The 24030-nt window shown below is 39.4% G+C and overlaps 1 pseudogene; it reads left to right on the top strand.

Moving 5' to 3' along the window:
* The first annotated feature begins 3830 nt into the window (after positions 1-3830).
* On the top strand, positions 3831-23021 carry LOC114682059 (annotated as a pseudogene).
* The last annotated feature ends 1009 nt before the right edge of the window (positions 23022-24030 follow it).

Genomic DNA, 24030 nt, shown 5'->3' with positions numbered 1-24030 from the left:
AAAAACTTGTTTTGGAGAATTTTCTGGTTGTATTTCAAAATGATTGATTTTTCTCTTGGGCATACTTTGATGCACTCAGTTTTTCAGTATTGCCTGCCATCTAGTCTTTCAGTGGCCATCTCAGATACCAGTTGGAGTGTTTTAGTGAGCATTACACACAGATATATTCAGAGATAAATCATCTATAAATAACATTTATACCACTGTTAATAAGTTGTTAAACATTTTGTTCTATTTTAGCTGGGTGGTGTAGCTAACTCAAGAAATCTCAGCAGTTTGGAACCAGAGGCAGGGAGATTACCATGAGTTCAAGGCCAGCATGGGCTATAGAGTGTAATTATACAATAACCTCAAAAAATATAATTTAACAAAAATCAAGGCAGTACTAAATGTAGCCTGAATATATTTTAGAGTATCTTTTTAAAGATATGATATGATCTTCATACCACACAATTCAACATTCAGAAGTCCACCTCATTTATTTATTTGTTTTGCTCAGGCAGTGGTTAAATGTTATTTCCTGAGGTCACTCCTCCCTTAGTGTTTTCAGGGCTTGGCTACAGAGTTGCTCTGAATGCTAAATCCCAGGATACTCAACCCCGTATACAGTGGTGTACCCTTTGCTTGTGATGTATATCCATGCCACTGTGTATATCAGATGATCTCTATATGACTTGCAATATGTAATGCAGTGTAAATGCTATGTAAATTATTCTTATGGTTTGATTATGGAAAATCAATGAAATAAGTATATGTTCAAGACACACTCAGCAGCTTGGTATTTGGCCAATAATACTCTTCTAGATAGTAGGACTATTCTGAGAAGATTAATGCTGTGAGGTTAGAGCTGTGGCATGTGTCACCAGGATCACTTGCTCCCCATCATATCATCCATCTTAGAGCTACACTTTTGAGTCCTTTGTATTTGAATTGTCCATGTGACTAAATTAGTTGAAGGACTGACGACGAATAGAGCCAGGCAGAAATGACTTCTGTAACAGAGGTGTTAGGATTAGCCTTGGAGAGAAGACCTTATTTCCTCAGAGAAAGAGATTCTCAAGACCTACAGGTTTGAATAGTGCTAGTGGTAGAAAGCTGAGGGAGTTTTCGTTTATTCATGCCTTATTACTCTATAAATGAAAAAGCATCATCCTTGGCTGAAAGAGATAACTCTTTGCTGTATATGACCCTTCAGATCCCTAGCCCTCTGCCAGGTCTCCTAGGCACCCCAAATTCAAATCTCTTTCTCTGTGTGTCTCTCTGTGTCTCTGTGTCTCTGTGTCTCTGTGTCTCTCTCCATCTCTCCCTCCTTCCTTCCCTCCCTTTCTCCCTCCCTTTCTCCCTCTCTCTCTCTCTCTCTCTCTCTCTCTCTCTCTCTCTCTCTCTCTCTCTCTCTCTCTCTCAACAATGTTTAACATGATTTCTATGTCCATATCAGATGCCTTGGTTTGGACTGCATTTCAGCCCTGACTCCCATTACTGGACAACTGATACATTCTTTCCATTTTTCTAAAGAAAGCAAATATACTCCAGTCAATGCTAGAAAAGCTCATCTTTTTGAAGAGTATATGAAATATTTTTGCTTAAACAAAGTCGGTTTTCTTTCCTTTTTGAATTTTAATAGAAGCTAAGATAATAACAAATTGCTGTCATGGCTCAGGGAACTTAGTGCTGCTTAAAGTTGCTGGGATGGTGATAAAGCGGGGAAAGAAAATTGAAACTATTTCTCAGACATCCTACTGCTCTGGTCCTTGGTTTGATTCTAGTCTCAATTTTTGATCCTTTTTAGGTTTATATGATTGGCAGTTGATAGTGGCAATCCATCATGCTATTGCAACTAATGAAACTATGCTTACCTGGACAGGTAGTTGGCTGTCTTTGTGTGTGCCTTCCTTAGTTTGATACTCTTTGAATCTGATTGTAAAAAATTATCAAGCAGGCATAATACTGATTGGGCTCTGAGTTAAGCTTTGTATTTTTGGTCTATCCAGTGGTGTCTACAGATCCCAGCATCATATCCTAAGCTGTCCAAAGCAGAAAACTAGTGCAGAACAGGAAGATTTCTCCTAGGTACCTCTTTCAGAAACATCTCAACATATTCTTTTTACATGTCATATACCACATATGGGTTCATTTCTATATTGCGCATGAGGAAGGATGGAAAATTGCTTTATTTTCTGGTCTTCAATAGAGAGAAGCAGGCTAGTGAGAAGGAGATTGAGAAATATCTTTGGATATTCAGTCAACTTATTTCTCCCCAAATAGACAAGTAAAATGATGACCTGCTATTTATAAATATTTATACTAGAATTGGTTAAATATTTAGGTTACCATCTTGTTTTAGTTACTTTTCTATTGCCATGGAGAGACACTATGACCAAGGCAACTCATAAAAGAAAGTATTTAATTGGTGCCTCCTTAGAGTTTTGGAGGGTGAGTCCATGAACATCATGGCAGGAAGCATGGCAACAGGCAGGCAAGGATGGTCTTAGAACAATCCCTAAGAGCTTACATTTAATCCTCAAGTTGGAGGCAGAGAAAGAGAGAACTAATTGGCAATGGCACGTGCTTTTAAACCGCAAAACACACACCCAGTGGCACACCTCCTCCAACAAGGACACATCTCCTAATCCTTCACAAACTGTTCCACAAACTTAGGACCAAACATTTAAGTATATGAACCTATGGAGGCCATTTTCACTCAAGTCACCACATATCTGCATGTATATGATACATGTGACGCAAAGGAAATTACTTCCATCTACCATTTCTCAGGTACCATTATGTTCCTTCTCAGGTCTTTGATGGGATTGAAGACTAGCAGTTATAGTTACAACTTAGTATATATAATATCTTAGATAGAACATATTAAGTATTAGATTCAGGTTCTTTAGGATAGGACACCTTTAAATGATCTTTATAACATGCTGTTTACCTATGCTCTATACTTCTCTGGATTTTAGTATGTGTTTCTTGCTTGATATTGTTTGCATTGTTTGTAGTTACATCTTATCTAGGTCATTATCTCTCATTATTTCTGGACAATATTTGATAACCATTCCTTTGTATATAGTCTTGTATTAGTTTAGAACCTTCTTATTTAGACAAAAAGGGGGAGATGTAGTGGGTAGCCATTCCAACTTGGATCTGGAAGTTCCAACCCCCATTGAGACTCTGTCAACTGTCAGGCCTATGAGGCGGGGCGAGGGGAGGCGCCTGGGGACCCGAGAGCTGGATGGGCGAGCGCTCTCTCTGTGCGCTCTCTCGGTGCCGGGACGCTGAACGGTGAAAGGTGGACTGTGCAGAGCTCCGGAGAACACCGCTGGATTGCGTTACACCTTCCCCAGACCCTGCGACCTACCCATTACTTAATTTGTGAGTTACGCCATTAAATAAATATCCTTTTAACTACGTGGAGTGGCCAAAATAATTTCTCCAATATCCTGATGCTGCTTTGTGTATTTGTGAGTAACTACTATGTGCTGGGAAAATTTGAAACAACATTATAATTGATATATTAAGAAATGACATTCTGCCAGGCAGTAGTGGCACACACCTTTAATCCTAGCACTCGGGAGGGAGAGGCAGGCGGATCTCTGTAAGTTTGAGGCCAACCTGGTCTACAAAGTGTGTTCCAAGACAGCCAGGGCTATTGTACAGAGAATTCCTGTCTTGAAAAACCAAAGGAAAAAAATAGTCTCATTCATCTTGAAACCTAAGAAGCTATTTTGGTAAACTTTTACATTTCCCAAGATAATTAGACACATAAGATACCTCACAATGCTGCACCATGGGTTGTGTTTATAGCCAGGAATCTGCGAGTTTGAAACTTACTTTGTCATGACTGTTTTTATTTAGATAACGTTTTGAACATTATTCAGAAAGAAGGGTTCACCATACTGTTGCAGAGACAAATGTCATTGTCAGAGGAAGAAGCCAGAACAGTGTGCAAGAACTATGAGAACGAAGAATATTTTAACAAACTTATAGCATTCATGTGCAGGTAAAGCAATGTTCAGAGTTAGAAAGAGTTGTGATCTATTTTCCACTCATTTCAACCTTTTCTTAAGCTACCTTTTTATTGATTTGGCATACTTCTAAATTCTATAAAGAAGTTCCTGGTCTATGTCTTTGTCAGTCTTGTTACTGTACTCATTTCTCTGCTCAAATATCTGTTTCCTCTCCATTCCTGGAACATTGTTAGGGTAAATAATAAGTCCCATGGACACAGACACATATCAATTTCCAGTTGAGTTGGATGCAGAATTCCAGAGTGGAGAGCATTGCCAAGTCCAAACTGAGAACTGTTTGACTCTTTGGGCAGTCTAATTCCTCTTTTGGGGGCTTTGATAATCTTCAATATCTTACATCCTGGAGAAGAAATGAGATGCTAGAAATTGCCTAGTTTCTAGAGGAGTAACTGAAATGCACCTGAAGCAAAGACCCAGCAGGGTTACATCAACCAATCAGAGCTTGACAGCCTGGAAGAAACCATTCTAAAGAACTGGGGTCCTACCCTTCCCTTTTCTGTCTTTTTTCCCAGTTCATGTAAGTATGCTCTTATGTGGATTCCAACATATATTAATGTTGGATTCCTTATAGATTGTTTGACATGCTGCAGTCAGTTTAACAACACTCACACTTGTGTTCTCTGTATGTCATTAGCTACTGAGACATTCTTTTATTAACCTTTGGTTTTTCTTTTTTTTTCTAACAGCAATCCATCTTACGTCCTTGTTCTATTGAGGGAAAACAGTGTGGAATATTGGAAACAGTTTAATGGGACCAAAAACTGTTGAGGAAGCTTATGCATTAGATCCAGAGAGGTATTGCTTACACCATGGCTCCTACCCTTTTTCATGCAATGCAGTTTAATTTCTCTTTAAGTTTAAGATACAGTAAGTGCAGTGTTATTGTGAGAGGGCTACTCATGAAAGCTCCTGTATCTGGTGGAGTATTTAACTGCTTATTGTACATACTGGTTTAATGTAAGCTTGAAAATGACTATAGTTTTGCAAGAGAAGGTGGGATGTTTGATGTGGGCCTGGAAACTAAGAACCAGCTAATGGTTCATCTCACTTACTGAAAGAAATATCTACCATAACCACAGCTTGTGACAAATGACCTTTATTAAAGCTGAAGTCATAGCTCAATGTCTTTAGTTGATCCTAAGAGTTTTGAAATTTTGATGAGAAAAACCAAGATTAACCCTAACACCACTATACAGAGAACTTAAATTTTCCAAGTGAGGTCATGTAGCTAGCCAGGATTCTAGTCCAGGTCTCTTTTCACTTCAGGGTCCTGTGTCTGTTTTCTAGTTTTCCTTGATAATACCCATTAACAATGGGATTTAAATATTTATGTATTTCTTTTCTAATGTTTGCTACCTCCCTGAAAGGATATAGTATGTCCAAGTCACTGGTAATTACTTCTTTTGCAAGTACCTAGATATGGAATGGGTGCTGTTGCATGATTTTTTTTAAGCAAATTAAATGAGTAGTGTTCTATTACATTAGATTGCTATATTACATTCAATTTTTGACTTGGCTCTTTTTCAAAGCCTCTGTGTACAGTTTGCCACAGGAAATTTTCCTATCAACCAGTTCTATGGAAGCAGTTCAAAGGTGGCAGCAGAGAAGGAAATAGAGGAGTTCTTCCCTCTCAGGCCACGCTGGCATTGATCAAGCCTCACGTGACTCAGGAACAACGATGTAAGCATCTACTATATCATCAAGTCTTGACATTTTATCTTCTGCTTGATTTATTCTACAAGAAGCTTTTCCCCTTAATTTCTAATTGAGATATTAAGTTTTTTCAATTTTTATTGTTATTTTGGCTTGTGTTCTCTTCAGTGTTTTTCTTTATTGAATTCAGTCTTCAAATCCTGACTTATCTCTATTCTTTCATTCAGTTGTGTATTTATATTTTCTTGGACATTACTCAAGTACATCATTCTTATCAATATAGACTTAAGCGAAGTGTTTATTCATATCTTCTTTAAATTCATTGAGTTCTTTGGTGAAGTTTATGATTGTTCTTTTAAATTCTGCCTCCTGGGTTCTTCTGCAGGACTAGTGGGTCTGATGGGGGACATCCTGCTTTGGTCATTTGTGTTGATTTTGTTTTTGTGATCTAACCAGGCCCGTGGAATTCTTTCTTTGATTGTGTATCTGAATGATAGTCTAGCTTTCCTTAGATTGGGCCAGTACAGGAGATGTGTGACCTGAGTTAGGCCAGGTAAAGCCGGTTGATGAGATATTTAACTGAATCAGGGAAGCTGGCTCCCAAAACCATGGTTGTAGAGCTAGGCCAGGCAAAGGGTTTCACATATGAAAAGGCTTCAAAGACACGGGTCTGGAACTAGGATTGTTGGTTTGCAGATGGCAGAGGGTTTGAGGGGTGCTAATGGGAAGAAGTGATTTTCCCAGGTAAGGTGGCCCGGGCACAAAGAGGGCTCAAGGACGTAGCTAGGAAAGGTGGTTCTTAGGCTGTGGGTCTAGAACTAGGCCAGGAAAGATGGCCCATACACAAAGAGCCACTTTCTTGGTTAACTATTGAGGTAAGTACCACTAGTTCACTGTGAGTGTTGCCACCTCTAGGCAGAGGGTTATAGATTGTATAAGAAAGAGGATGGGTCAGCTATTGGGAGCAAGTAAGTAAACAATGTTCTTCTAGGGCTTCTACTTCAAACCTGCCTCTTGAGTCCCTGCCCTAACTTCCTTCAATGATGGACTGTGACACAGAAAGTATATGATGAAATAAATCTTTTCACCCCCAAATTATTTTCAATCATTGTGTTTTTTTTTTTTTTATTAAGAAAATTCTTTCAATCATTTTACATACCAATCAAAGATCCCCTCTTCCCTCCTCATTTCCCCCAGCTTTCCCTCCCAACCACCCTCCTCCACCCCACAAGGCAAGGACTCCCATGGGGAGGCACATCCAGTAGAAGCAAGTCCAAGCCCTTCCCCCTGCCTCAAGGTTGCAGGAGGTATCCCATCATAGGTAGTGGGCTCCAAAAATCCTGCTCATGCACCAGGGATGGATTCTGATCTTACTGCCAGGGGGCCCCAAGCAGATCAAGCTACACAACTGTCTCACCATGCAGAGGGCCTAGTCCAGTCCCATGTAGGCTCCACAGCCATTGATGCAACTTTCATAAGTTCCCACTAGTTTGGTTTGGTTGTCCCTGCAGATTTCTCCATCATGATCCGGATGCACTTGCTCATAGAATCCCTCTTCTCTCTCTTTGACTGGACTCTTGGAGCTCTGTCTAGTAACTGGCTGTGGATCTCTGCATCTGCTTCCATCAGTCATTGGAGAAAAGCTCTGTGATGACAGTTAGGGTATTCACCAGTCTGATCCCTGGGGTAAGCCAGTTCAGTTCAGGCACCTGCTCCACTATTTCTAGTAGTCCAAGCTGGGGTCATCATTGGGGATTCCTGGCAACTTTTCTAGCACCTGGGTTCTCTCTATCCCCATGATATCTTCCTCTATCATGGTATCTCTTTCATTGCTTTCCCCCTCCCTCCCTGTTTCAGCTCAACCATCCCATTCCCTTATGTTCTCATCCCCTATCTCCTACCCTCCATTCCTTACCCCCCATCCCAGTTTACTCATGGAGATCTCATATATTTCCTCTTCCTAGAGAAGTCCATGCATCCTCTTTGGGTCTTCTCTGTTAGCTAGCTTCTCTGGAGTTGTGGTTGTTGTCTGGTTATCATTTGCTTTATAACTAGTATCTACTTATGAGTAGGTACATACCATGTTTGTCCTTCTAAGTCTCAGTTACCTCACTCAGGATGATATTTTCTAGTTCCATCCATTTGCCTAAAAATTTCATGATGTCATTGTTTTTCTGTGCTGAGTAGTCTCTATTGTATAAATGTACCACATATTCTTCATCCATTTTTCAGTTTGAGGGGCATCTAGGTTGTTTCCAGTTTCTGGCTATTATGAATAATGCTGCTATGAACATAGTTGAGCATGTGTCCTTGTGGGATGATTGAGAATTCCTTGAGTATATGCCAAGAGTGGTATAGCTGGTCTTGAGGAAGATTGATTCCCAATTTTCTGAGAAACTGCCACACTGATTTCCAAAGTGGCTGTACAAGTTTGCACTCGCACCAGCAGTGGAGGAGTGTTCCCCTTGCTGCACATCCTCTCCAACATAAGTTGTCTGCAGTGCTTTTGATCTTAGCCATTCTGACAGGTGTAAGATGGTATCTCAGAGTCGTTTTGATTTGCATCTCCCTAATGACTAAGGATGCTGAGCAATTCCTTAAATGTCTTCCCTTTAAGTTTAGCTCTGTACTCTAAACCCATTTTTAATTGGATTGTTTGGTATTTTGATGTCTAGTTTCTTGAGTTCTTTATATATTTTGGATATCATCCCTATGTCAGATTTGGGGTTGGTGAAGATCTTTCCCATTCCGTAGACTGTCATTTTTGTCTTATTTACTTGTTCCTTGTCTTACAGAAGCTTCTCAGTTTCAGGAGGTCCCATTTATTAATTGTTGCCTCTCAGGGTTTGTGCTACTGGTGTTACATTTAGGAAGTGGTCTCCTGTGCCAATGTGTTCAAGACTGCTTCTCACTTTCTCTTCTATCAGGTTCAGTGTAACTTGTTTTATATTGAGGTCTTTGATCCACTTGGACTTGAGTTTTGTGCATGGCGATAGATATGGATCTATGTGCAATCTTGTACATGTTGACATCCAGTTATGCCAGCACCATTTATTGAAGATGCTTTCTTTTTTCCATTGTACAGTTTTGGCTTCTTTGTCAAAAATCATGTGTTCATAGGTATGTGTGTTAATGTCAGTCTTCAATTTGATTCCATTGGTCCACATGTCGGTTTTTATGCTAATACCAACCTGTTTTTATTACTATAGCTCTATAGATAGAGCTTGATTTCAGGGATGGTGATGCCTCCAGAGGTGGCTTTGCTGTACAGGATTCTTTTAGTTATCCTGTGTTTTTTGTTTTTCCAAATGAAGTTGAGTATTGTTCTTTCCAGGTTTGTGAAGAATTGAGTTGAGATGTTGTATAAGGATTGCATTGAACCTGTAGATTGCTTTTGGTAAGATTGCCAATTTATCTATGTTAATCCTACCATCCCTGAGTGTGGGATATCTTTCCATTTTCTGATATCTTCTTCAATTTCTTTCTTCAGAGACTTAAAGTTCTTGTTGTACAGGTCTTTCACCTGCTTAGTTAGAGTTACCCCATGGTATTTTATATTATTTGTGGCTATTGTAAAGGGCAATTTTTCTCTGATTTCTTTCTCAGCCCATTTATCATTTGTATATAGGAGGGCTACTGATTTTTTTGAGTTAATCTTGTATCCTGCCACATTACTGAAGGTTTATCAGCTATAGGAGTTCCCTAGTAGAATTTTTGGGATCACTTAGGTATACTATCATATCATCTGCAAATAGTGAAAGTTTGGCTTCTTCCTTCCCTCTTGTATCCCCTTGATCTCCTTTTGTTGTATTATTGCTCTGGCTAGAACTTCAAGTAGTATATTGAACAGATATTCAATTCCTGATTTTAGTGGAATCACTAAGCATTTCTCTCTATTTAATTTGATGTTGGCTGTTGGCTTGCTGTAAATTGCCTTTATTATGTGTAGGTATGTTCCTTGTATTCCTGATCTTTCCAAGACTTTTATCTTGAAGAGGTGTTGGATTTTGTCAAAGGCCTTCTTCAGCATCTAATGATATGATCATGTGTTTTTTTCTTTCAGTTTTTTTATATTGTGTATTACATTGACAGATTTTGTATGTTGAACCATCCTTGCATCTCTGGATGAAGCCTACTTGATCATGGTGGATAATGTTTTTGATGTGTTCTTGGAGTCAGTTTGCCAATATTTTAGTATTTTTGCATCAATGTTCATGAGGAGATTGGTCTGTAATTCTCTTTCTTTGTTGCATCTTTGTGTGACTTGGGAATCACAGTAACTGTAGCCTCATAAAGAAGTTTGGTAATGTTCTTCTGTTTCTATTGTGTGTGAGAAATGAAGAGTTTGAAGTGTATTGGTAGTAACTCTTCTTTGAAAATTTGGTAGAATTCTGCACTGAAACCATCTGGTCCTGGGCTTTTTTGGTTGGGAGACATTTAATGACTGTTTCTATTTCCTTAGGAATTACTGGTCTATTTAAATTGTTTACCTGGTCTTATTTAACTTTGGTATATGGTACCTATCCAGAAAATTGTCCATTTTTTTTAGATTTTCCAATTTTGTGGAGTACAGGTTTTTGAAGTATAATCTGATGATTCTCTGGATTTCCTCATTGTCAGTTGTTATATCTCCCTTTTGATTTCTTATTTTGTTAATTTGGATGCTATCTCTCTGCCTTTTGGTTAGTCTGGATAAGGGCTTGCCTATCTTGTTGATTTTATCAAAGAACCAACTTTTTGTTTCATTGATTCTTTGTATTGGGTCATGGAGTTAATGAGTAAGAATGATAACTCTGTTTACTAATGATGTCAAAACTTGAGGGGAAATGATTGAAAATGATAACTCTGTTCTGTTATGGTTTATTAATGATGACAAAAAGATGAGCAAAAGGAAGTGAAACACATGTCCAAAACCAAAAATGATATGATCTATGTTTTGGAACATCATGAATGTATCCCTGCTAAATAAATCCTGTATAAATAAATAAATTAAAAAAAAAACACTCTGGCTGCTATTCAGTGAGGCTGCAAGATTCTCTTGACCACCATGGCCTGGCTCACTTCCTTCTCCCACTGACTCCTTACATCCTCTACAGGACCCATCCACCACTGGGGAGGGCTCCCAACAGCCTCTAGCATCTTCATGAAGCTATATTTAAGGTTGCTTTCTTCTGCTTCTCTACATTGTGGTGTTCAGGTCTTGCTGTTGCAGGAGGGCTTGGTTCTGGTGATGCCATATTGATCTTTATGTGTTGTATGTATTTTTGCACTGATGTCTGCTCATCTCTTCCTCTAATAGGTGCAAGCTGTGTCTGAGCAAGCTGCTATTGGTCCACTCTGTGCTTGTTGTGTCTGTGTCTCAGGGGGCCCCTCTGTGTCCAGTCTTAGCTCTTCGTCTAATTGGAGCTGGCAGATTCTGTATTTTCAGGAAGATGCTCTTGGCTCAATTCAAGCTAGCTGATTCTGTGACTCAGGGAGCCACTCTTGGTCTTGTTGGGGCTCTTGGTCCAGTCAGAGTTGATGGATTCTGTGTCTCAGAAAGCCTCCCTTGGTCTAGCTAGAGCTGGCAGATTCTGTGTCTCAGGAAGCCACTCTTGGTCCAATGAGAGCTGCTGAATTCCTTGTCTCATAAAGTTACTGGGGTCTCAGGCAGATGGGTATTGGGGTAGGGCATGGGTCTTGTAGACTGTGGGGTCAATGGGAGGTTTTGGTGGGGAAGCCTGGTCACAGGAGTTTTTCCTGCTGGCCAACACCTGGGGTAGAGAGGGGTGGGGGTTCTTGGGACTGGCTGTTTCCCAGGGCCTGGGTACTACAGGAAGGACTTTCTGGGTGGGAGAGGAGTCACTCACCTCTTGTTCCAATGAGAGCTGGTGGATTTCTTGTCTCAGGAAGTTACTGGGGTCTCAGACAGATGGGTATTGGGGTAGGGCATGGGTCTTGTAGATTGCAGGGTCTGATGGGGGGGGGGTTGGTGGGGAGCCTGGTCACAGGAGTTTTCCTACTGGCCAGCAACTGAGCAGAGAGGGTTGGAGGTTCCAGGGACTGGCTGTGTCTTAATGTGTTTTTATAACAGTAAAATCAACCCTAACTAAGATAGAAATTGGTACCAGAGAATGGACTATTGGTTTGACAGAACCCACCATATTTGTGGAGGATTGTGAAAGGTCTTAGAGCTTTGGGCTGGAAAAACAAATCAAGAGTTCAGAGCTTAATGGTCCATTCTGTGGCATCTTGGCAGATAAGAATGTTGAGAGCAATGTAGATGACGAGGTCTGGCCTGTGAAGTGTCAGAAGAAAGCAAAGACCCCTGCTGGTGGCTGTTTGTATGATTATTTTGTGTTAAGAATCAGTGGTGTCTGGTCAGCTGTAGCTGAAGAATCATCTGTAATTGATTAGAGACCGATACCACTAAAGTAAAACCTTTGCTTTATTGGGACAACTAGTGCTAGTTAGCTGGTGCTACGAAATTAGCAGTGATTAAGAAGAGACCAGCATCACTGAGGTAAAATCTTCTGAGAGGTATTTCTGCAGGGTCAGCACACAGAAGCCATGATCCAATGGTGGCTAAGGCTGAAGCTTGTATTGGCAGCTGAACTTGGTAATGTGTAAGAGTCTCCCAGGTGGTACTGATTTTGAAGGCATGAAAGAAGTCATGAAGAATAGTTGAGGCTGGACATAGTGAGAGTCCACTGGTGAAAGTGCCGCCTCAGTTGCAGTAGAAGTCTGAGGATTAAAGGAATAACCGAGAGAAGTTGAGGTTTGGCACCACGTGGCAAGGTCAGAGTCCCCGAAAGAGCCAGAAGCTATTGGTGAAGGTGAAGCTCAGTTGTAGCAGAGACCTCAGGATTCTGGAGATGACAGTACCATGGGACAACCACCAAGGACCGCAGCATGTGTGGCGTGGAGTGGGCCTGAGTGTATGAGATAAGCTGTCCTGTGCTGCAAACAGCAAATTTGAAGACATGGGTCTCTTTAGATCCCAGAGGACTGTGAATAGGTCTTAGGCATCAAACACTGAGACTTCTACACCTTCAAACTTTGTTTTGCTTTGATTTGACTGTAACTGTGAACTGATGCTTCCCTCTTGGAGTAAGAAAGTATTTACCTCACTTTTTTTATTTCAACAGGTGCTCACAGTTGACTTTGAACTTTTAAAGAGTCTTTGGAGTTTTAGAGAGACTTTAAAGTCTTAGAGAGACAGGATATTTTAGAGAGGCTTGAAGTCTGGGACTCTGGATGCTTTTTTAAAGACTGAGTTTTTGAGACTGGGTGTTTTAAGAGTTGTGATGTTTGGCATTGTGATATTAATGTTAACATGACATCTGGAGGACAGAAGGAACCAGAAAAGTTGTGGTTGGACAGTGATGTGTTTGTGGACCAGGAAGGTTGTAGTTGGATTGTGATCTGTTCATGGACCAGGAAGGTTGTGGTTGGATAGTGATGTGTTTGTGGGTCAAGTTGGCAAGTTAATTGTACTGACATGTATTCTCAACTTGAACAAACTGGATTCATTTAAGAATAAAGAACCTCAATTGAGAAAAATATCCTGAATGGATTGGACTGTAAGCAAATCTGGAGGACATTTCTTTATTGATGATTGATGATTGACATGGGAGGGCCTAACTCGTTGTGGGAAGTGCCACTCCTGGGAAGATGGTCCTAAATTTTGTAACAACTATAACAAGACTGAGCAAGCCATGGGAGCAGGCCAGTAAGAAGCACATCATCATGGTTTCTGCTTCATTTTCTGCCTCTTGAATTCCTGCCCTAACTTCTTTCAATGATAGACTGTGATGTGGGAAGTACAAGATAAAGTAACTGCTACCCTCCCCAAGTTGTTTTCAATCATGGCGTTTTATTGTAGCAGTAGAAACATCAACTAAGACACACTGCTTTGTGACGGTAGCTTGCTCTGTTCAAGCCTATCACAAAAATCGACATTTCTAAAACTAAGAATCCTGAGAGTCCAGAGATACTTGTTTCTTGGACTGTGGCTTAGCACCATACACATTACTCTTTATGATATCATTTTTCTTACGATAAACTTACAGGATTGGCCCATTTCTGTTGTATGCTTTGGACTCTCGCATTTGTTATCAGAGGGTCTCCTGAGGTAGATCCTAGCTATTTCCTTGCCAGCAAGAAAGGCCCAGCATCCTTCAGCTTTTCTACAGATAAGGTCTCACTCACCTTTTCTCCAGCCCAGCATCTCTGAGCGTTTTTTATTTGGAATAAATAAAACAAATCCTTTCTTTCCTATTTCCTTTGCATGCTCTGGAGTCAGATACACTTCTTTTAGTTGTGCCTTTCCCTTCCCCTGCCCTCTTTCTCCTGAATTCTGTCTTTCCCCACCTTCTTCTTACTAGAAAGCTCCAAGTCTTTTGGTTGGTTCCCCTCAGTCTGGAGAATGCAATGCAACTTCAATGCTCAGGCTGTTGATGAGATTCTTGCAGGATTCAGTGTATTAATGCACTCAGCACACTTTTCCACTTCAGACAAGAATTTTCACCTTGGCTCTTCCCAGTACAGATCATATAAGACATTCTTGGGCATTTGGGACCTAAGGATGAAAATATCTCTTCATGCTTAGCATGCCAGCAGATCTCCTTTTCCCTTTGATTCTATATCGGTTGATCAGAGCAAGATATTCATGCTAAAATTCTGAAGGTCTTCTGTCTGTTAATTTGGAGCTTTTAATTGTACACAATTATATATGTATATATACCACAAGATGCAAGTTGAACTATTATTTTCCTCTGGTATTTTGATCTTGAATATACATGAACATGGAGTGAATGATCTACAATGTTAACTAATGTTTGTTTCCTTAGTGGAAGATCCTGAAGATCATTAAAGATGCAGGATTTGAGTTGACCTTGCTGAAGGAAATACACTTGACTCCAGAGCATGCAAAACAAAGTTTATTTCAAAATAACAGGAAAAGACTTTTATAAAAATGTCTTAGAAGTCTTATCTTTGTAAGTTTCTGAAATGTGGTTGTTTGTATTGTAGAAGTGGTAATTATACACTCTAGAAACTGTGGGAAACACAAATTATTTTTTAACAACTTTCTGTCTAATCTGCCTCATGAAAAGACACCTTGTTAACTTTTAAAGTTTATTTATTTTTACAATTTCTCCTCCTTCCTTTCCTTTCTGTCCCTCCTCCTTCTGTTTCTTTAGTTCTTCACACTACATGTAGAGGCTGTCAGGATTTAGGTTCTTGATTATCCAATTCAGAACAATGCTTAAATCTCCTTTTTTCTGTAAAATGGAGAGGAAACCATGAGACCCACTTCACAGAGGGTAAAATGACTGAGAACCTGCACCATGAATACTAAGAAAGTAATGCTCCAGATGCATCTGTTGTAGGTTACATTTCCTGGGGAGAGTTCATGATTCAGGCTATGTATTTAGAGGATGATGTGAGGGTGAGGCAGGAAAGAGAGGCAGGAGGGGCAGGAGGAAGAGGTCAGAGTGCTCTACAGATGACCAAAGTTTATGCTGACCAATTAGACTGGCCATACAGGTGACTTTGCATTGAGCTGAGGTAAGACATCTTTGCACCAGCACATCTATGGAAGGAGGGTGGTCTGTGCAAGATGCTTTCCTGCAATGGAGGCAACCCTAAAGAACTAGAGGCTGAAGGGTGAACATGAAGCAAAAGTCCTGGGTCCATGCCAATGTTCATGTGGTCTCCAAAGCAGTAAAACTATAAATCCATTCACATTCATTTTTTAGAATTAAACTACAGCACTGAAATAACACAAAACTTCTTGAAAAGGAGAAAACATAGGAAGCACATGATCATATTGTTAGGGAAAAAAATGTTCTGGATGGACCAGAAGCATTCTTTCCTTAGCCCTGTGTTCAATCCTTGAAGGAGCTGGCCTTCTAAAAGAATTGCTATTTGCAGGGGCATGTCTGTACTCATGGTTCTGACAAGTGGAATGCTGTTGCAGAATGGAGACGAATGATGGGTCCAGTAGACCCAGAAGAAGCAAAACTACTCTCCCCAGATTCCCTCCGAGCCAGATATGGAGTAGACATTTTGAGAAACGCTGTTCATGGGGCGTCTAATTTATCTGAAGCAGAAACCACCATCAATAATGTGTTCACAGAGGGAAATGAGGAGGACATAGAAGAACACTAGAGTATGTACTATAAAGTGTACACTTCAATGACTTTTGTTTTCTTTTTAATTTTATTTTTGATATTATAATATAATTACAACTTCCCTTTTCTCCCTCCAAACCATCCCATATACCTACTCCCACTCTCCTTCAAATTTATGGCCTCTTTTTCTACTGCTATTGCATGCATATTTGTATATACATATATATTCCTAAATGTAAGCTGTTTAGTCCATATAATATTGCTTGTATGTATGTTTTTAGGGCTGATCATTTGGCACTGGATGACCAATTATGTGGGACACAACCTCACAGCAAACTCCCTGATCCTCTGCTTCCTCTTTCACAATGTTTCCTAAGTCTTAGGTTCAAAGAGTGTTTAGTAGATGTTGGGTCTAGGCTCCATAATTCTGCATTTTGATTGGTTGTGGTTTTCTGGTGGTACATGCCTTAAATTCCAACACTAGTTAACCTTAAAGGTCTGGAGGTCTGTACAGACAGACAGGAAGTGACAGAACTGGGCAGAAAGAGGAAGTGATGTAGCTGGGTGGAGAGGAAATGAGATGGCAAGAACAGAAAGGCATATAGGCATGGGTATACAGGAAGTAGGTCTCTTTGACAGAAGCTCTCCAAGCGGGTAAGAATGTGGCTGGCTTCTTTCTGTTATTCTGATCTCTCAGCTTTTTACCCCAATATTTAGCTCTGGGTTTTTATTAATAAGACCGTTTAACACTTTGTTTTACATCCATCTATTGCAAAGAAAACTTTCCTTGATGAGAGGTGAAGACTACACTTATCTGTGGGTATAAAGACAAATGTTTATAGAATTGTTGTTAGGGATTATGCTGATTTAGTAAATTAATGGTTACAGATTCGCTTTCAATAACCATGACTTCACTAGCACTGAACAGTTAGCTAGGTTTCCAGTACCAGGCATTGTTTCCTTCTTAGTAAGCAGGTCTTAAATCTAGCCTTAAGGGTGATAACCCTAAGGTCTCTAGCTGTGGATTTCCAATAACAAATCAATCTATGTGTGGAATGTTGTCATCACATTCCTGGGCCATGTTGATGTTCAGTGTCTACAAGAAAGTGAGGAAACTGTGAAGTAAAGAAAACCTTCCAGGAAGGCCCTCTGGGTTAGAACAGCATACTATTTGTCTTAGTTAGGGTTTCTGTTGCTGTGATGAAACACCATGACCAAAGCAACTTGGAGAGGGAAGGGTTTATTTGGCTTACACTTCCACATCATAGTCCATCACTGAAGAAAGTTAGGACAGGAACTCAAATAGGGCAGGAACCTAAAGGCAGGAGCTGATGCAGAAGCCATAGAGGGGTGCTGCTTAATGGCTTGCTCCTCGTGGCTTTCTCAGCCTGCTTTTTTACAGAACCTGGACCACCATCCTGGTAATGGCACCACCCACAATGGCTGGACCCTCCTCCATCAATCACTAATTAAGAAAATGCCCTACATACTTGCCTACAGCCCAATCTTATGGAGGCATTTTCTTAATTGAGGTTCCCTCTTCTCAAATGACTTAGCTTGTGTCAAGTTAAGATAAAACTATCCAGCACACTGTTCCATGTTCTATTTGGCCATTTGAACACTGAGTCAAAGTATTATGTGTAGCATGAATTTTAAAAGTTCTTATTTAAAAAATCAAACCCGAGGTCAGTTATTGGGGTCCATGCTGGTAGATCAGAGAGACAGAACAAGCCACAGCTATCTCACCTCTCCGGATCCTCAGCTGGTCTTGTTTCCTCAGACTGGAGGCTTCTGAGTCCTCATCCCAATGGCTCTCAGCTGAATTGCTGCTCAAAAGCCTGAATGCTTAACCAGCCAAATGCTTAACCAGCCAAAAACTTCTAGTTTCTGGTCCTCATGCCTTATATATCTTTCTGCTTTCTACCACCACTCCCTGGGATTAAAGGTTGGCTTTCTGGATTAAAGGTGTGTGTCACCATGCTTGGCTATTTCCAATGTGGCCTTGAACTCACAGAGATCCAGAGGGATTTCTATCTCTGGAATGCTAGGATTAAAGGTGTGAGTGCCACCAATTCCTAGCCTTTGTATCTATTGGCTGCCTGTTCTCTGACCCCAGATAAATTTATTAGAGTACACAATATTTTGGGGAACACAATACCACCACAATTATGTATAAAAGTAATTCTATAAATCAAGGCATGGATGTTCATGTTTTGGAAATCTGAATTTTATATATGGCTTGAGCTATGGTTGGATTAAGTATGCTCTTGCAGGCCAATGCAAATCCAATGGAATGAAAAGTGAGTAAATGGCAGAAGCAAGACTTCTTAACAGACCTACACTCAACATATAGCTTCTGTTGAGAGTTAGTCTTTCTCCTAACAACTGTATTTGCCCTCCTTCTGTGGCAGGAACAGCATTATTACTGATTTGGATATTTCCATTTAGTGTATAATTCAGTGCAGGACTGTGAGGTATACATATTTCGTGGGTAGGAACCAGACAAGATAATATTGAAATATACCCAGAAACATGGGCTGGAATTTCAAAGTCAGAGATAAAGAGGCAAGAAAGAGAATTCATTTTTTTAAAGTTTCTAAGTACACACACACACACACACACACACACACACACACTCTTGATGCTTGTGTGTAAAGATCTTCCGTTGGATGCTGCATTGCTGTGCCTTCTGTGCTATGGCTATGTAAATTACTATGGGGGTAATATTATGAGTCTCTTTTAGACATTCAAGATTCATTTTTTTCAACTCTTGCTGGATGCTCCAGAGCTAGGTATACATAATTCTTTATTCTGAATGAGTTTACGACAGTAAGAACAGAAGACAGGAAATGCCATGTGTCCTAGGCCTTTTGAAGTAAACAACGGTGATTTTAGCGTATGCTTATAGGAAGTAGAGCAGCAAGAAGTGAGGCACAAGTTACCCAGGCAGGACACTTGGCCATAATTGATGTAAAGTATTACAGAAGCCTGAAATAACTTGGAAACAGTGAGTTTAGGATGGGCGGATGATAAAATGATTCTTAAAAGGCTGCAATGCACATGGGGAGTTTGATAATTGGCTGCTGCAGTACCAAAGAAATGAGAAAAGACATTCTTCTGGCTTCAGCCACTGAGTAAGTAAGATAATAATTCTCAGACAGAAGATTCAAAAGAGAGAAGTCATTTAGAAAACACCATGTTTTCTGTGTTGGTTGTATTGGGTAGATGATATCCACAACTGAAGATAAATCAAGTTATAGGAGTTAGGGAGGTTTAGAATATCCCGAATGCAGTGATATCAACAAAATGTTGGAGCATGTGCCTGTCCTGCTCATGGGACATAAGAAGAACATTACCAGAAATGGTCAGAAAGATATTTTTCATGAATCTTGGAAGTAAAGATTTTCAGGAAGCTGGAAAATTATGATTCCATGTAAGGGCAGCATAAGATGGTCTAGAATGCTGTGGTATTTTCACTTGTATTGACTTCTCAAGAGGATGACCACGGGAAGACACTAGGCTGAGTTCCCAGTGTCAGACCCTAGTCTCTGGTTCCAAAGACCAAAGAGCAGATTTTACGAATTATTGTGTTTGCCCGCTTTTGCTTTTCCAGATGCCAGCTGGAATATAATTGCATGTATATTTCACCTAAGCTGAAAACCAGTCAACTGGAAAAGTAGGAGCATTGCTTGGAAATATTGCTTACTAACTAAGAAATCCACAGTTGTTTGTGGCTGAAAATTAGGGCTAAAATGCATATAATAGACTGTCTGAGGTCAGAGAGAGGTTAAAGGAAAATGTCTTTAGGAAACCATAGCATGCAAAAGTGCTAGTATGTATTGTGGAATTTATAAATTTTACAGATACCCAGAGCAGTATATATGCTCATAAAAGACATGGAAGTCCTAAATTTTCAACACTGGCTGATGTGTGCACTCAGTTTAAGCAGAAAGTATAAGTGTCTTGACTTACAGAAGCAAAAGTGTCAATGTCTTAAAAAAACATTTAAGTACAAAAGTAATCTGTAAATATGGAGAGGTATTGTGTTGCTGTTGTTGAAGCTGGCTTTTAGAGAACACTGACAAACTGATAAATACAAAGTAAATCTTCACCAATAAAAAAAAGAACATAGATAAGTGAGAATGTATCCTATGTTCATGAACTCAAAAAACTACTATTATTAGAATGAAACTATTAACCAAAGTGATCTACAGATTAAAAACAATCCTAACAAATCCCTCCACTTTTTGCAGAGACCCTCAACCATCAAGTCACCACTGCATCCCAAGTCCAACAGGATAAAAACTCATATCAAAGATACAACCAACAACCTAATTCCAAATGCCTAGATCCCATGGCAAAAACATAAACAATATGAAAATACTAGATAATATGTCCCCCAACAAACAACCAATCTTATAGTAATGGTCTCTAACAAGCATAACTCAGACAAAACTCAAGACATGGGACTCAAAAGAATAAAGAGTTCTAATAAACACACACAAAAGGTTCAAGAAAACAAAGAAATCCAAAAAAATAAGAATTACAACCACTCCTCAAAAATTCCAAAAAATAAAAATAGAAAGAAAACTTCCAAGCTCCTTTTATAAAGCCAGTCTTAAATGTTGTGTCCAAACTATGTGAAGACACAACAAAGGAGAGTTACATGTCAATGTCCCTGATGAACACACAAGACAGTACATGAAAATGAAATGCAGACACAAATACAAAAAGATCAAACCAAGGTCATGCTGGCTTTATCTCAGAGATAAAGAAAACTCCTAGAATTGAGAAACTCAGCAAAGCTGCAGTATACAAAATTACTATACATGGCCTTTCTATATACCAATGGTAAACTCAATGATAAGGAAATCAGAGAAACTATCATTTACAATAGACAAAAAAATACCTTATGGTAAATCTAATCAAGTTAGTAAAAGACCTCTATGGTGAAAACTTTAAAACTGAGAAATAAGAAATCAAGGAAAACACTAAAAGATGGAAAGACCTCTCATGCTCAAAGATGAATACAAACGATACTGCGAAAAATGGCCATCTTGCCCCAAACAATGTATATATTCATTGAAATCCCAATAAAAGTCTCCATACCAGTTATCACAGAATAGAAATAACACTCTTAAACTCACATGGAAATACTAAAGATCCCCAGATAGCCAAAGTAATCTTGAGTCAAAAGAACAATGTTTTAGGCATTATTATATATCTGGTCTTAAGTTGTACTCCACAGCTGTATTAATAAAAGAAACAATTGCACGGTACTTGCACAAAAAAACCAGACACATATATATCACTTGAATAGTAGATCCAGACCTAAGCCCAAGAGATCACAGCAAACCTATTTTTGACAAAAATACACACTGGAGGAAAGAGAATCTTTTTAACAAATGATGTTGGGTAAATTGAAGGTCTACATGAAGGTGAATGAAACTTGAGTCTCAACTCTCATTCTGCACAAAAAACATATCCAAGTAGATGAAAGACTTCAATGTAAAACCTAAGACTGAAACTGCTAGAAGAAGGGGTATAGAACACACTACAATGTGTAAGGAATCTTTTAACTAGTCTTCTTGGTACTCATGAAATAAAACCAACAACTAACAAATGATATTTCATGAAATAAAAAGGCTTCTGTGCAACAAAGAAAACAATAAGTGAGGAAATAAATGTGAGGAAATCTTCACTAGCTGTACATCTGATTGAGAATTTGTTGCCAAATATTTGTTTAGACTGTAAAGATGTATCTCTGCCTAAGGTGCCTTCTGGTTGGTTTAATAAAGAGCAAATGGTCAGTAGCTAGGCAGGAGAGGATAGGCGGAACTCCCAGAGAAAGAAAGAAACTCGAGGAGAAGCTAGACATGGGGATTTCACCAGCAGTCTTGAAATAAGTTGGACATATCATACTGAGGAAAGGTAAAAGCTACATGGCCGAATGTAGATTAGTAGAATCAGCTTAATTTGAGTTATAAGAGCTAGTTGGGGACAAGCCTAAGCTAAAGGCCAAGCTTTTATAATTAATAAGAAGTTTCCCTGTCATTATTTGGGGGCTGGAAATCCAAAAATAGTTTGAAAGAATGGTTGCTACAAGGATTAATATCTAGAGCATACACAAAACTCAAAAAAAAATCAAGTGCGTGAACTACCTAATAAAAAAACAAGCTTCAAATTTATTCAAAGAATTCTCAAAAGAAGAAATATGAATGGCTAGTTAGCACTTTTAAAAATGTTAAACAGATGTATCCATTTTAAAAATAAATCTACTTTGAAATTTAATTTCACCCCAGTCAGAAAGGTTATTATCAATAAAATAAATCTTAGCAAATGCTGGCAATGATGTGGGAAAAGAGGAACCCTCATTCACTCTTGACAGGAAGGCAAACTGGTCCAGCCACTGTGAAAAACAGTGTGGAGATTCCTCAAAGGGGTCGAAAAAGAACCACCATAAGATGCAATTATTCCACTCCTAAGCATATACCAAAGGACTGTCTATCCTACTGCCCAGACACTTGCTCATTTACACTTATTGCTGCTTTATTCAAAGTAGCTAGGAAATGGAATCTGTAGATTTCCATCAACTGGTGAATAGATAATGACAATGTGGTATGTATACACAGCAGAATTTTTATACAGCTGTTCACAAATATGAAAATTGCAGACAAATGGGTGAAACTGGAAAAAACTGCACTGAGTGAGGTAACCCAGGTGAGAAAAACAAATGCATGTTCTCTCCCATATGTGCATTTCAGTTTTATTTCATTATTTTGTGTATTCAATTTAGAGTTCCTGTAGGTGACAAGAGTTGGGAAAAGACCACTGGAAAGGGGTGCTTTAAAAGCGATAGGACAGTAGATCAGATCCTAGGTAATAGGCAAGCAGAGGGGGTAACACTGGGGTTGAAAATTTTTAAATTGAAAAAAGATGGGAAGATAGTGGAGATGGAGTGGGGAGGGAGAGTCGACCAAAATGAAGCGGTCTGAAAGACCTCCAATCGTATAACCAAAAAAAAAAAAAAAAACCTGCTCTAAAATTAATCTATAATGTTGCCATTTATCTTATGAAGTATATGTTTTCATCAACAGAAAACCATAAAGCACAGCCTTCTATGAAAAGCAGTAACCAACATTCCTCCAAGAAAAAGACATGTCAAAATGAAAACTTGCATGGTTATACACGGTAACAATAAAAGTCATAACACCCCTCAAAACAGGTTCATATGTCTATTTTTCAGCAAGGACATAGATGGATTATATAAAGGCAAGAAACAACAGAAGGTGAGGAGAAACACGAGCTAGAAAGAAGTCTAGTGTGTATGCAGCCTTCAGAGGAGTGACTTGGGAGAGAATACTGCCAGCTTCTAAGACTTACAAGATTTGGAAGTGACAATATCAGATCTGACAATAAATCTACCAGCCAGAAAGTCTAAGGAGGTGGAATGTGGATAAAAACAGTTTTTCACCCCAATTTTTAAAGTATTTGTTTTATTTCATGTCTGTGAGCATTTTGCCTGCATACTTGTATTGCACCATGTATATGCCTGGTGCCTGCAGAGGTCAGAAAAGGGTGTCAGGTCCCCTGGAACTGGAGTTATAAGTGGTTGTATGTGGGTGCTGGGATCCAAACCTAGGTCTTCTGCAAGAGCAACAGGTGCACTTAACCCCTGAGCCATCTCCCCAGCCAGAGACTTGTTTAATTTGCAATCTCACTATGGGACTGTGCAGACCCTGCTGCTAGCTCCCTGAAGGTAGGATGCTGACACTATCTGCACAGAAAGGAACAGAAAAAGGTAGAAGTTTTCCTCTCTCGGGTGAAACTGCACATTTCTTGCAGTGAAGGACTCCTGAGCTCACGCCCAGGTTCATGTGCAATTCCCAGCCACTAGATGTCACCTCCTTCTCAGTCCACTTAAGAGTGTGCTCAGGCAAATGAGCTAGGAAGTTCTATGACCTGTCCCATCTGATGTTAGTAATAGATTACTCCCTTGAAAACTATAGTGCTCCAACACTGCTTGATACAACTGAGTGATGCTTGTGAGTGGTACTTGATTATGTACAATCTAGTTACGTGAGAATTGTTAAGAAAAAAATGCTTCTCATTTTTTTAATTACAAGTGAAATTTTAACTTTTTTTTTTAGACTATCACATGAGTATTGTATGTACATCATTCTCATTACTCCCTCTTCTGCCTCCAATGCCTCTCATGTTAGCTCAATTCC

The sequence above is a fragment of the Peromyscus leucopus genome, unplaced genomic scaffold (genome assembly GCF_004664715.2).
Source record: "Peromyscus leucopus breed LL Stock unplaced genomic scaffold, UCI_PerLeu_2.1 scaffold_926, whole genome shotgun sequence".
Classification (NCBI taxonomy): Eukaryota; Metazoa; Chordata; class Mammalia; order Rodentia; family Cricetidae; genus Peromyscus; species Peromyscus leucopus.
Note: the sequence above shows the minus strand (reverse complement) of the source record. Positions and strands in the feature narration are given on the sequence as shown.